Raw genomic sequence first — 14,183 nt, forward strand, 5'->3', positions numbered from 1 at the left:
TATTTATAAAGTAATGTCACCCTTTCAAGCAATTTTCTTTCATGCAATTTTGTCTTAGCATATGCTTTTAAAGCAGGTTTATCACAGCAAGCTTACATATTTCTGACTCAAGAGTACATATATATAAACTAAGAAATCCTCCATTGGTGCTGTTGCTCCTACTGCCAACATTTTCAAAGTAAAAGTAAAACTATAAATGTTATGTGTTTAAAAATAAGAGCTCATTTTTAAACACACACATACACACAGAAGAGTACGGAGGCGTGCTAGCAGGGGACCCCAGTAGACCAGTCTGAAAAAGGGAGCCCCTGCTCAGCCACTGAGAGCTGTCCCAGGCCCACAGGTTGGAGGTGACACCCAGCATGGTGAGTCAGTGGGAGAGGCTCCCTGCAGCACCTTACAGGCTGATGGAATCTGGCCATGGGCATGTCTCCAGCCATGGAGAGCTGTGCCAGAAAACTGAGGAGTCCAAGGATCCATAGGTCAACTACTGAATATGGTACCCTCACCCTCATCAACCAGAGTGGTGAACAGCAGAAGGCTGTTGGTGCTCCTTGCGCTTGCCTGAATTCTGAGTGCTTCTGTCTGTGTTGATCTGTGCAGCCAGATCATGTCTATAGTCAGGTCATGTCTATGTGTTTGCACATGTACACGTTTGTGTGCCCCTGCTGGGAATGCATGCTTATGCTGCACCCAGGTGGGTGCCGAGGACACAGGGCTGCAGCTGCCTCACTTCAACCAGGCTCCTGGATTAAGGAGGCCTAAACAGCATGTATACAGTACAAAATCCAAGATTATATACAGACAGTATGTACCATTAAACTGTAGGTAAATATTTAAGGGAGAAAAAAATGTTACTTGCCTCCATAAAGTTTGAAGAAAAACTCAAAAGAGAAGCTGCTATACTGTCTCATGAGTAAAACTCAGCACAGGAGAAGAACAGAAACCATTAGTGTAATAGTGCAAGCAGCTTTCATGCTAATTGCATATTTAGTATCCATGACCAAGTTACTAAGTGTGAATTACTATTTTTTAGTGTTTTGGTTTTTTTTTTTGAGGGGCGATACTATAGAAGGAACAAGAAAAAAAATCTGCTGAATCAGATCTTTAGCGGATGCTTTAGCCTGAGCTCTAGAGGAGTTTTCAGCAATTAATAGCCAGCTGCACATCTTGATATAATGCCAGATGGGTCCTGCGTCACTAAGTATTACTGAAACAAGTTCCTATACCAGGTAGTAGTCCAAAAAAATAAAACCTTGGAAAAGCAGAACAATTTTCTTAAGGGACAAAGGCGTATTTATGAAGTAACTTGATGGTTCCTACTTCTTCCTATTAAAAAATTAAATATATAGAACGCTATTTTCTTGTGCACATTATTGACATGAGAGAAAATCTATTAGTAATCTACATTTACACTTCAAAGGAAGTTCTTTTGATAAATCTTGCAGTACTACCGGTAATTAACATTCCTTGATATTTCTTTTCAGATGTTATTTTTCAACTATTTATATCTTTGCCTAAAATTAGCCATCCTATCAAAAATTCTTCTTCCCGTGTCTATGTTCCAAGGTAGTTCATTATTCATATAGTAGTTTTGTAGAATGGGATTCAGAGCTTCCATGCAACAATGGAGAATTTAAACCCATTCCCCCCCCCCCCCCCAACACCACACACCACCACCCCCAGATGATTTCTGTATATATCTCCCACAACTTTGGGGGTAGTTAGCTCTGAATTTTGAGGATACATTAGTAGAAATGCAGAGTACAGCCAATTGCAAAAGCTGATTTTTATTTGGAATACAGTTTGTACTACTGAAGTACTAGAAATACTGGATAATTAGTCTCTGGATACTTCAAATTACTTACTCCACATTAGTAGACACTTCTTCATACCTCAAATCTCCATATGGAAAACAGGTCTAATGGTACTTTGTCAGTGCTGTTATAGCACATCATGTAATCACAAAGCTCCCAGATTCTACAATAGGAAGAGCTAAGGAAATCATTTATTTTGAGAAGGAAGTGCAGGGCTGTTTACTGAACAAGATATGGTGGGCAACTGCAAATGTAGGATAGCAATAAGGTGTCTTGTGGAATCTATAGTATGCCTTCATGCGCTTGGAACATGCAATTAATGAACACAGGAATGCCTAAAGTAAATTTGCCATGTGTTCCAAGTCACCAGAACTGTAATATTTCCAAACTTTTGGATCCTCGGAACCTTCATTTTTAACATGATTACATTTGTTTTCATATAACCTCATAGACAACAATTTTGGTGCTATTTCTGCAACAAAAGTGAATTTTATATGGTGCTAAATTTATTCAAACAGCTGCATATAAAATTATGCCTTAGTACATTCTGTAATCTTTAATGGGAGGAAATGGGGATTCTAATAGAAAGCCTCTTTACAACTACTCAATTTGCATGTGCATAACAAGCTCATGAGTATGTAACTAGTTATTTCCACATCCCCTATCATTATACTCTTTGAACACCTGAAATTTAAAAGGCAAGGAGTTTGTCTGGGTACAGTCAAGAAAGTATTTGAACAGTTGTAAAGAGATATGTAAATATTTTAACTCTGAATCAGATTAATAACATCATGTCCCACTATATGGAGGTACACAAAATAAGAGTGAACAACTGTTGTCCAGACTTTGTCTTTGGAAGTGGAGATAAAAGGTTTTGGGCTTTACCACAGAATCACAGAATGGTTAAGACTGGAATGGACCTCTGGAGGTCATCTGGTCCAATGCCCCTACTCAAGCAGGGCCACCTATAGCAGATTGCCCAGGACCACATCCAGGTGGCTTTTGTAGATTTCCAAGGAGCATGACTCCACAACCTCTCTGGGCTACCTGGGTCAGGGCTCTGTCACCTGCACAGTGAAGAGGTGTTTCCTGATGTTCAGATGGAACCTCCTGTGTTCCAATTTGTGCACTTTCCTTCTTGTCCTGACACTGGGAACCACTGAAAACAGCCTGGCTCTGTCCTCTTTGCACCCTCCCTTCAGATACTTGTAGACATTGATGAGATCCCCCTGACCCTCCTCTTCTCCAGGGTGCACAGTCCCAGCTCTCTCAGCCTCTCCTTATAGCAGAGGTACTACAGTACCTTCATCATCATGGTGGCCTTCCACTGGACCCTTTCCAGTATGTTCTTCTCTCTCTTGGCTCTGGGAAGCCCAGAACTGACACAGTACTCCAGGTGCAGCCTCACCTGAATAGAGGGGAAGAACCTCTCTTGACCTGCCGGTCGACTTCTGCGTAATGCGGCCAAGAATACCATTAGCCTTCTTAGCAGCAAGGGTACATCGCTGACTCATAGAACTTGGTGTCCACCAGGACCCCTAGGTCCTTTCCTGCAGAACTGCTTTCCAGCTGGGTAGTTCCCAGCATATCCTGGGATTGTTCCTCCCCAGGTGCAGGACTGTGCAATCCTTGTTGAACTTCAAGACATTTTTGCCAGCTTCTCTCTCCAGCCTGTCCAGGTCCCTCTGTATGGCTGCACAGGCCTGTTGTGAGTCAGCCATTCCTCCAAGTTTCCTGTCATCCATGAATTTACTGATGGTGCCCTCTACCCCATTGTCCAGACTGTTAATGAAGATTTTACACTGGACTCACTCCTGAGGCATACCCCTCATTACTGGCCTCCAGCTAGACTTTGCATGACTAACCACTACCCTCTGGGTCTAGTAATTTAGACAGTTTTTGATCCACCTCACTGTCTACTCATTGGGCCCATGGACTTGCGAATGTCTATTTGGCTCAAATATTCCCTGGCCTGATTCTCTTCCATCAAACATACATCTTTCTTGCTCAGCCTTTCAGCCTGTCCTCTGGGACCTGGGATTCCTGAAAGCCAGTCTTGACGGTAAAGACTGAGACAAAAAAAGGCATTCAGGACCTTTGCCTCTTCACTGTCACAGGTAGCCAGGTCTCCTATTTCATTCAGGAGAGGGACCACATTTTCCCTAGTCTTCCTTTTGTCATTGGGGTACTTGTAGAAGCCCTTCTTGTTGCCTTTGATATCCTTTGCCAGATTCAATTCTATATGGGCTTCAGCTTTCCTAACCTGATCCCTGGCTGCTTAGACAATTTCTTGCTATTCCCCCCTCATTGCTTCCAACCTCTGTAGGCTTCCTTTTTGTGTCTGAGTTTGGCCAGGAGCTCTTTGTTCACCCTGGTAGGACTCCTTACTTTTTTGCCTGACTTCTTTTTTGTTGGGGTGCATCACTCCTTAGCTTGGAGAAGGTGATCCTTAACTATTAACCAGCTTTCTTGGGCCCCTTTCCCACAGTACTCTATGAAGTAGATCCTTAAAAAAAGATCCCTGTAGAAGCCAAAGCCTGCTCTCTCAAAGTCACAGCTTGGGAGCTTGCTTTGCATGCTCCTCACTGTCTTCACAGCCTCAAACTCCATTATTTCATGGCTACTGCAGCCAAGGCTGCCTTTGACCTTCACATTCCCCACAACACCCTCCTTGTTGATGACAATGTGGTCCAGCATAGCACCTCTCCTCATTGGCTTCTGTATCACCTGGAGAAGGAAGTCGAAGTCATCATCAACACATTCCAGGAACATCCTGCGTTGTTTATGCCAGGCTGTGTTGTCCCTCCAACAAATGTTGGGGTGGTTAAAGTCTCCCATGAAGACCACGGCTTGTTAATGTGACAGACAGACTGCTCCTATTTGTTTGTTGAGGGCCTTATCTGCTTTTTCTTTCTGGTCAGGTAGCCTGTAGCATACCCCAACTAAAATGTCATCTAGATCTTTTTTCCCTTTAATTCTAACCCTTAAATTCTCAGTCAGCTCCTCATCTATCCCCAGTCAGATCTCCATGTGCTCAAGTTGGTCATTGACAGGGAGGGCAACACCCCCTCCTCATCTTCCATGCCTGTCCTTCCTGAAGAACTTCTATCCTTCCATTACAAGCCTCCACTCATGGATCCCACAATGTCTCTATGATACCAATAACATCATAGCCCCGCAAGTATAAACACTTCTCTAACTCATTTTACTTATTCCCCATACTGCGTTTACTGTACATGCACTCAAGAGGGGCATTCCAAAATGTTGTGTTCCTAGAAAGTTTTGGGGGGATTTCTCCATAATACATGTACTTCCTTGTAGGCCTTTCCTTGCTAACCTGCAAGTGCTGAAGTTGACCCTACTCAAGCTCCCTATCACTGCTTCTGTGATCCCTCCCTGCCACATTGCCCCATATCTGTGTCCACAGGAATATAAATCCAACCTTAAATTTTACTTTAGTATGAGTGACAAGACAGAAAAAAATTAACTGGGCAAATAAAATTTCTACTGCAAAAATATTTTAATAGAAAAAAAAAAAAAAAAAAAAACACAACACAAACTAATATTTATGTTTGCCATCAGGTACTATTGCTCTATCCACATCTGAACAGAGAAACCACAAAGGATTGTAAGACATCCAGAAGTTTTTAAGAGTTGCTTTTCTCAGGCATTTTCAATGATCTTATCCCCAAGAGCATAAATTGTTACAGACTGATCAGTCTCAAAGATGAGTTCATGTTTACATATGATATAATCACTTTGTTTAAAATCAGAGTAAGCTTCTTCTTCGGTAAGAAAGTGACAATATCCATCAATGGTACCCATCAATGGTACCTCACTAAGTTTCACAAATCTAAATTTCAGGAAATTTCAGTTGAGAGAAAATATCATTTAACATAACATAACCTGGTAAGACTCACATTAAAAATGAAAAGGGAGGCTGTTCTGCATACAACAGGTGGTTGTTATTTAATGAAATCACTGCCAAAGGATGTTGTAGACAAAAAAGTATACACAGTTTCCAGAGAGTTTGGAAAAACACTTAAGAAATATTTGGACTGAAAATAATTGGAGGCTGGGAGAGTACTTGTGGGAAGCCATCATGTTGCATTTTTTTGTATGGACATCTGCTTGCTGCCAGAATACCAATCTAGAAGTACTCTTGGTTGCAACTATTACACTGCTCTTTTACAAAAAAAAAATCTGAACACATAAAATAAACTTGAACTAAAGCAATTTCATCCAGAAAAGATTATAACTATCATGAGAACGTAAAAAAGGAAGTTAAGTTCCAGGCCACACCTCTGCTTTGCTCTGCGTGTAGTTCTTTCGGTCTTTGAATTTCCTCTCCACCCCTATCCCACATAGATTAAACTCTTTGAAGTAGGGATTACTTTCCTCTATGATTTTGAACAATGCTTATGATGAAAAAAAACTCTTAATCTTGATTATAATCTTTACACCCAATTGTAATACTAAAGAACAGCAAAGATATTTCGTAAGAACAAACATTAGAGGAGAAAATGCTTTTTCTACTTCCATTTATCCATCTGTAAAATTGGTATATAAAGAAAGGATTGTTATCAATTAATTACCTTATGAAAATGCACTTCCATATTCTCACAGAAATATAATATTGAATCAATCATTTTTATTAAAAACAAACATCCTGGGAAAATACAGAAAGTAAAAGGAGTGAATAAGGAAATTAAAGCTTTTTCACATCAAGAAGAATTTTGAATAATGAGCTATTTGTGAAAAAAAAAAAAGTTGTACAAAACAAGATGGATCCTGATTTTTCTCTAAAATAGTATCAGTCATATGTTTTGATCACTGTTAAAGAAAATAGCAATAAGAATTGCAGATCCAAATTCCAAATTTCTTAAAACAGAAATGCTTCTTTTTGGCTACTCGTGGAGTGGATGTTGAATGTTAAACATTTTTTCCCCCAGTGCAACTACATAGAAGAATATTTAAAATATTTAAAACATCACTTTAAAGATTTTTTTTGTGTGTGTTTAATTATCTGTAGTTTGAAAAAGGAATAAAATATACATTTTATTTTTATGTTAGAAGCTGTCTTGTAGCTAGCTCCATCACTGACAGTCATAGGACATGAGTCACCATCTCCTCAGGGGATATTCAGATTTCAGATTAATCTGTAATCTTCCTAGATGAACTGTCACAAAAGACACTTGGATGGTCTACAAGCTTTTGTGGTCCTTTCCCAAATCTAGATCTAATGTGACTTGGGCAACAGAATGATAAGGAAGCAGAACTGGTGTCAAACATACCAAGCAGGATGCCAAGAAGATGGCAACACTGAACAAAGCCATCTTTCAGTACCTGAAAATTCATTAATCTCTGACACATCCTCCTTTCTGCAAGCCATCCTATAAGGTTCAGTGTTTTACACCTATTAATGTCATACTGCACATGGCCGTAGTGCTCTGACCTATAAAAACAGCAACACAATTAAAGCATTAAGTTGACAGAAAAAAATACTTCACTATTTCCTCCAAAAGGAAGTATGTATGACAGAAGAAGCTTCATTATAATTTTACCTGTTAAAACAATGCAAATGTTGTTTTCAAAAATACATCTGTAAACATGTTGTTTCTGTTTTTATGCTGTATTGTTTGAAATTGTGGTACAACTTTTAATGTAGATATGTTTAATAACAAAATTAAGATACAGCTAAATGTAAACTAAACTTAAAAACAGATACTGCTTTAGTGTTCTGATGTCTGATGAAGAAAGATGATGCTTAATGGAACATGGAAAAGTGTAAAGTTCTTTTTCAAGTATTGTGTCATGTTATTTTTTAATCCTTCCAACAGCCTGATGTATCTGATATATCTGATCTTATATAAGATAATATCTTACCTTGTGTTCCAAGTTGGTGGTACAGTGAAGAAGCTGTGTGAGACAACTGTGGCACATGGAACTGTGCCCACTAAGGCACTGGGAATACAGTGCCACCTTTGAGATTTATAGGCAGTCTCACTCCCCCTACCATTTTACATGAATGCTAATAACCCTCGCTTGTATTTGCTGAAGAAAAACATGATGAAGGAAAGTACTTGACAGTGGAAAGAATGAGCTTGAAGAAACCTGAGCCTCAACCCTGAAATATAGTTGTCAATATTTGGTTGAGCTAAGACTTTCTGTTATGTAGTTTATAAAGTGATGAGTAAGAAGCCATCAAAATGACAGAAGAGGGATAGCAATATTTTTCTTTACATATTTTTCTGCTTTTCTGAAAACTGCAGGAAACCCATGTCTGATCAAAAATGATCTATACAATTTATGAAAAAAAAAAAAAAAGAAAAGAAAAAAAAGAAGGAATTATTTCCTTAAAAAACATTATATAAGAATAATTAATGCAGCAAATCACTTTCAAAATCAAAATTCCATTAGTCCCTCATTCCCACTTTTAGCAAAAATACACGTTTTCTTTCCTGGTTGAGCTGGATGCAGGAGGCTTCCTGCCATCAATCTTCTGAGAAAAGGATTAATACTATTTTCATAGAGGAAAAATAACACACACATATCTTCCTACCTATGCTCTCAGAACATTTCCATCTCCATAATTTCCTGGTCCAGGTATATAGACAAATGAACTGGAGGAGAAGTGTTACTTGACCTGGTGCTCAGCAACGTGGAAGAGCTCATTAAAGAGGTCAAGACTGGAGGCAGTCTGGGCTACAGTGAACACGCCCTGGTTGAGTTTGCGAACTCAGGAAATACGGGCCTTACAAAGAGCAAAGTCAAGACCCTACACTTCCGAAGAGCGAACTGTAAGCTATTTAAAGACCTAGTAGCTGAGATCTCCTGGAACATCATCCTTAGGGACAAAGGAGCTGAACAAAGCTGGTAACTCTTTAAGGATGTTTTCCTTAGAGCTCAAGAACTCTCCATCCTGCCATGTAAAAAAGCAGGCTGGGAGGGCAGACTACTGGGATGGCTGAGTAAGGACCTGCTGGTCAGACTGAGGCACAAGAAAGAAATGCACAGGCAGTGGAAGTAGGGACACATAGCCTGAGAATAGTAGAGGGATGCAGGGATGTGCAGGGATGGGATCAGGAAAGTCAAGCAGTTGACAGCAAGCTGAGTGTTGCAGTTGATACCATAGAAGGAAGGGATGTCATCTGAAAGGACCTAGAAAAGCTTGAGAAGTGGGCCCACGTGATCCTAATGAGGTTCAACAAGCCCAAGTGCAAGGTGCTGCACCTGGGCTGGGTCAATCCTAGTCATGAGCACAGACTGCGAGAAGAACTCATTGAGAGCAACCCTGTAAAGAAGGACTTGGGGGTTCTGGTAGATAAAAAGCTTGACATGAGCCAGCAATGTGTATGCTTGCAGCCCAGAAGGCCACCTATATACTGGGGTGCATCAACAGAGGGGTGGCCAGCAGGTTGAGGGGGCTGATTGTCCCCCTCTGTGCTGCCCTTGTGAGGCCCCACCTGGAGTGCTGCATCCTGGTCTGGAGCCTCCAGCATAAGAAGGATGTTGATCTGCTAGAACGGGTCCAGAGGAAGGCCATAAAGATGATGAAGGGGCTGGAGAACCTCTCCTACGAAGAAAGGCTGAGAGAGCTGGGACTTCAGCCTAGGAAAGAGAAGGCTCCGGGGTGACCTCATTGCAACCTTTCAGTACCTGAAGGGGACTTATAAAAAAGATGGAGAGAAACTCTTTTCTCCATCAGATAATGACAGGACAAGTGGGAATAGTTTTAAAATAAAAGAGGGGAGATTTAGATTAGAGATTAGAAGGAAATTCTTTACTCAGAGGGTGGGGAGGCACTGGAACAGGTTTCCCAGAGAGGTTGTGGATGCCCCATCCCTGGAATTGTTCAAGACTATGGTGGATGAGGCTCTGAACAACCTTATCTAGTAGATGGGGTCCCTGCCTATGGCAGAGGGGTTGAAACTAGGTGATCTTTGAGGTCCCTTTCAACCTAAGCCATTCTATGATGCTATGATTCATGTAAGTTTTGTAGATGAGTTAGGTATTCCAATCTGGGTCTACATACATTATTTTAAATTTTATTTATTCATTTGTCTGTTTGTTTGTGTATTTATTTACTCATCTTTCTTGTTTCTAATAAAGAGTAATAAATGGTAAAGCAAAATTATGCAGGTCTTGCTCTCTGAACGGAATGCTAGCTGTATGCACAGTCATGCTTGATAACCTACAGATTTATGTTTGATTATGCCCTCAAAACCTGTAACTCTGATGTATGAGCTATTTTTATTTATAACCTGAAAAGTGTCCTAAATTAACAGACAACCCTGTAAGATCCTGAGGACTCTCGTCCACTCTCGCCCATCCTTAAATGTCTGCATTATAAAGAAGTGGTGGTCAAATACAAAATGACATCTTTTTAAGTCATCTGCTTAGATAAGACTTAATGAAAATCCAAATATTTAGATTTGCATAAACTCAGATTAATATAATAAATCTCCTCAAAGTATTAACTGTATATAATGATACGGGGTAAACAGCTTTGTCAATAATAATTTGTATATGAAAACAGAGGTCAGTGTCATACACCTAATTAATTATTCTTTAAAAATGCATAATATTTTAATAAATAATAAAAAATAAGCAACTCATGCACAGGGTAGGTTCCACAAAGAGCACCCCATATAATAGAATTATTAGTCTTTAATCTACAAGATTAACAGTTGGCTCTGAAATGGATACAAGAAAACAATGTTTCAGCATGTTTCTTTTAAGAAACATTGATTCACAGGGGAACAATTGCTTCAGAAGTTTCAGAATTATATCTGAGTCTTAGTCCCTGAGATGAGCCCTACAGTTTTATCAGCTATTATTACTGAAAGGTAATTTTAGGATATTTAATATCTGACAAAACCGCTCTTTAAAAATTATTCATAATATTTCTAAACAGATAAGGATTTGATCTCCAAAAATAATGATCCCTTTACAGAGCACGTTATAACCAGTAATTTTACACTACTGGCTGATTATGGAATTCATACCAAAGGGCTATGTCACACTTAGTTAATGAAAAACAGCCATACTTTTCATACTTTTAAAACCTAATCTTTTTTTTTTTTTTCTCAACATATAATCTTCACAAATATTCAGTCTCCTTAAAATCCAGAATTTCGTATTTTTCTAACTGCTTTCTGGTGGAAGTACGCATTGAGATCACTAGTATGTGGCAATCATATTACGGTACTCTGTGTTCAAGCAGTAGGTGATCTGTTGGTTCATTTATTTAAAACCTGTGAATCTCCATGTAAGTATCTGTAAAAATCCTGTAAGTTTGAATGCTTCTTTTACAATTGAATCTTGGCATTTGCATGGCTAAAATGTTTAATTTAAATATAATCCCTTTATTCATATACTTAATGGATCTGCTGCAGACAGGTATAATATAGAAACCTTCTAGAGATTCCTAACTTTATCTAATAACCAGTGTCAATACACGGAGTCTATCTATATGACAGCCAGTTTCTTAGTGCAAGCAACAACAAAATTAATATAATTATGTTCTTACCAACTTTTCAGTTTAAAACATCATCTACAAAATGGGAAACAGTAACAGTAACCCTTTGGAACTTAGATTTCTTGACTGAGCAGTATTAATGTGCCACCGAGTGAAATGCAGGAAGCACACTGTTTTGAGTGTGAGCCTCAGGTCTTCCAATACACATGACTCTCTTGAATATGGGGCTGTAGGGTGTTTTGAGTGTTTTCCTTGCCACAACAGAGCAGCTAAAGATTTTAGAGAATCCCTAAGAATGCAGGAACTTGCTGTCAATATGCTATTCCTCCCGTCCAGGAAGAGGATCACACAAATCATAGTGTATCATAGTATCATAGTGTATTGTTTAACACAATAAAATTAACTGGTTAACACAGCGTATTTGTTTCTTATTTCTTGAATGCAAAATGTTTATCCTTGGGAACTTGTTTTGACACTGAAAAACCTGCAAACAATTGACTTACTAATTTACTTTTTTTTTTTTTTGGGTAACTAAAACAAAATAATTCTGGAACACCACATTAAATATAAAGCTAACCAGACACGATTTTCAAATTTGCAACCCTAAGTTAGGCACATATACATTAAAAAATGGCTTGACTTTCACATATACTTAGCAAGCTGAGCTCTCTTTGACTTCTGACCATATTTTCTAAAATTAGAAATTGATTATTTCACTGGTTCCAAAAATCAATTTATTGTGTCAGCAACTGATGATTTATTAAAGTTTATTTTTAAAAATCTGGAGTTTTTTATTAAGCAAAGGTAGGGTCACATTTTTGAGGTGGGGTAAGGCACATGTCTGGATTATTTTAAATTTACATTTTTAACCAAAATTTTACATTTAACATGTTGATTTCATTAGATTGTGTTTCAGATGAGACAGCGGTTTCAATTAAGGAAGAAGAGAGACAACCCCACCGCACACATCTTGGTAAGAAGAGGCTAGCAATTCCAAAGAAAGAAGTCTTCTTAAATGGCTATTAACAAATGCAAAGTACAGACTGAATACAAAGGTGACAGATGTTAAACTGAGCCAAAATTCCACATTCAGAGCAGTTGAACTACTTGCTCTACTTGTAGCACGTACAGTGTGTTACGCAAATGCAAGAAAACAAAAATCACTCTTTCAGATGTTTCCTGATCTGTCTCAGTATGTTTCTGGGCGGTTAGCAGCACCAGCATCTGGAAGGTCATAACCATGAACCACCTAGGAATAAGTGGCCGTTTCAGAGGCAACACACATTTATATCAGCTTAACGAGAAAGAGTTAAATGCCAGAGACCTGACTATTGACCTGAGCCCTGTAAGCAATCATTACAGAAGAAGAGGGAAGGCAAGGTGAAACACTAACAATAGATGATATTGAATTATTTTATAATAATAAAATTAAACTAATTCCAAAAATATCAGTGTAAAGAAGAAATCTCAACTGAAGCATTAAGACTTAGAAAAATCGTTGAATTGATTACTTAGCAATTTTCAAAGACACTTAAGCAGGATATGTGAGAACTCTGACACAGGTTTTCATTGCTGGCATTTGAAAATAATGAGCTATTTAAATATATTTAAATTGGCAAATAAAAACTTCTCATCAAATTAAACAAAAAATCAGGTATGCACTCTGCATTGCTCCTAGAGTTATGGCAATTTGTCATAAACCTTTTAAGATAATTTCTCTCAACATAAGTCTAGCGGAGAGAGTGCCTATTTGTATGGTGTTTCTGCACCATACACAGGCACAATTTTCAAGTTACTTGAAAAGTTTTCAAGCTACTTGTTGTCAGAATTTAGCAGGATTTTAAAGAACTTCTGAATCATCATGCTACCTAATTCCTTTCATAACCTAATCAAACTTTACCCAAGGACTACTCTGAGTTTTGGGGTTTCCACTGTGTTTCAACACTTTCACTACCTTTCAACCCCTTCCCATAAAAACTCTTTAATTAATATCTACCCAAAACTGATCAAGGTCTACTATGAAGCAAAAGACCATTTGCAATGGAAGATTTTAATTATTGTTATATTTCTTGTACAAATGTAGCCTTTATCTTGTTTGCAGAGACCCTTGAAATTATTCTGCAGTTAACATGATCAATTATGTTAAAATACTTTTCCTGTATTTTTGTTTGTTTGGTTTTGCCTGACTGTGATGAGAATACATGTCCTTGTTTATCAAAAATAAGTAAATAAATAAAGAAATTTAGTTTGGATAATCTGCACGTGATTTTCTTTTTAAATAAGACAAATGTCAAGGTCAGGGGACTAAATCATGACACAGTATGAATCAAGTCTAGTAACACTGAAGCAGGTGTCTGACATGCTTCAAAGTTTAAGATATCATTAGGACTAGAGAAAGAGGAGAAGAGCAACATGTCACATGGGTCCCTAACAGTAATACCAGCAACATTAGTGAGAATAATAGCTGCTGACGTCTCAATTAAATTAGCTACAGCAGAGCTGGATTATGAGGCACGGAAATAGTACTAAGAGAACTCAGAACTGCCCTATTAGAAACTGACCTACTAATCACACATAGAGCTAAAAAGCCCTACTGGGTACTAAAAGCCTTCTCACCAATGGTAATATAATTTGATAGAAACTTTCTGATATTTATAGTCACAGTTTAATGCAGAACTAGGGTATGTGAGAGAAAAATCACTGAATAAGAACTCAGAAGTTTTTTGCTAAGGAACTTATATCTTAACTGAGGGAAAACATACAACAAACAAACAAACAAACAAACAACAACAACAAATGGAAATATGGAAACAGGTTTACTAGTTTGCCATAGAATCATAGAATATCCCAAGCCGGAAGGGACCCATAAGGATCATCAAGTCCAA

At 38.4% G+C, this 14,183-nt stretch overlaps 1 protein-coding gene across 9 annotated transcripts in view; it reads right to left on the reverse strand.

Annotated features, from left to right (window-relative positions):
• Nucleotides 1-14,183, reverse strand: part of PDE4D (phosphodiesterase 4D) — a gene marked incomplete at its 5' end in the record, with an annotated part of 636,111 nt that overhangs the window by 280,298 nt on the left and 341,630 nt on the right. The gene's annotated exons all lie outside the window — the stretch shown is intronic.

This window comes from Aythya marila (assembly GCF_965140915.1).
Source record: "Aythya marila genome assembly, chromosome: Z".
Classification (NCBI taxonomy): Eukaryota; Metazoa; Chordata; class Aves; order Anseriformes; family Anatidae; genus Aythya; species Aythya marila.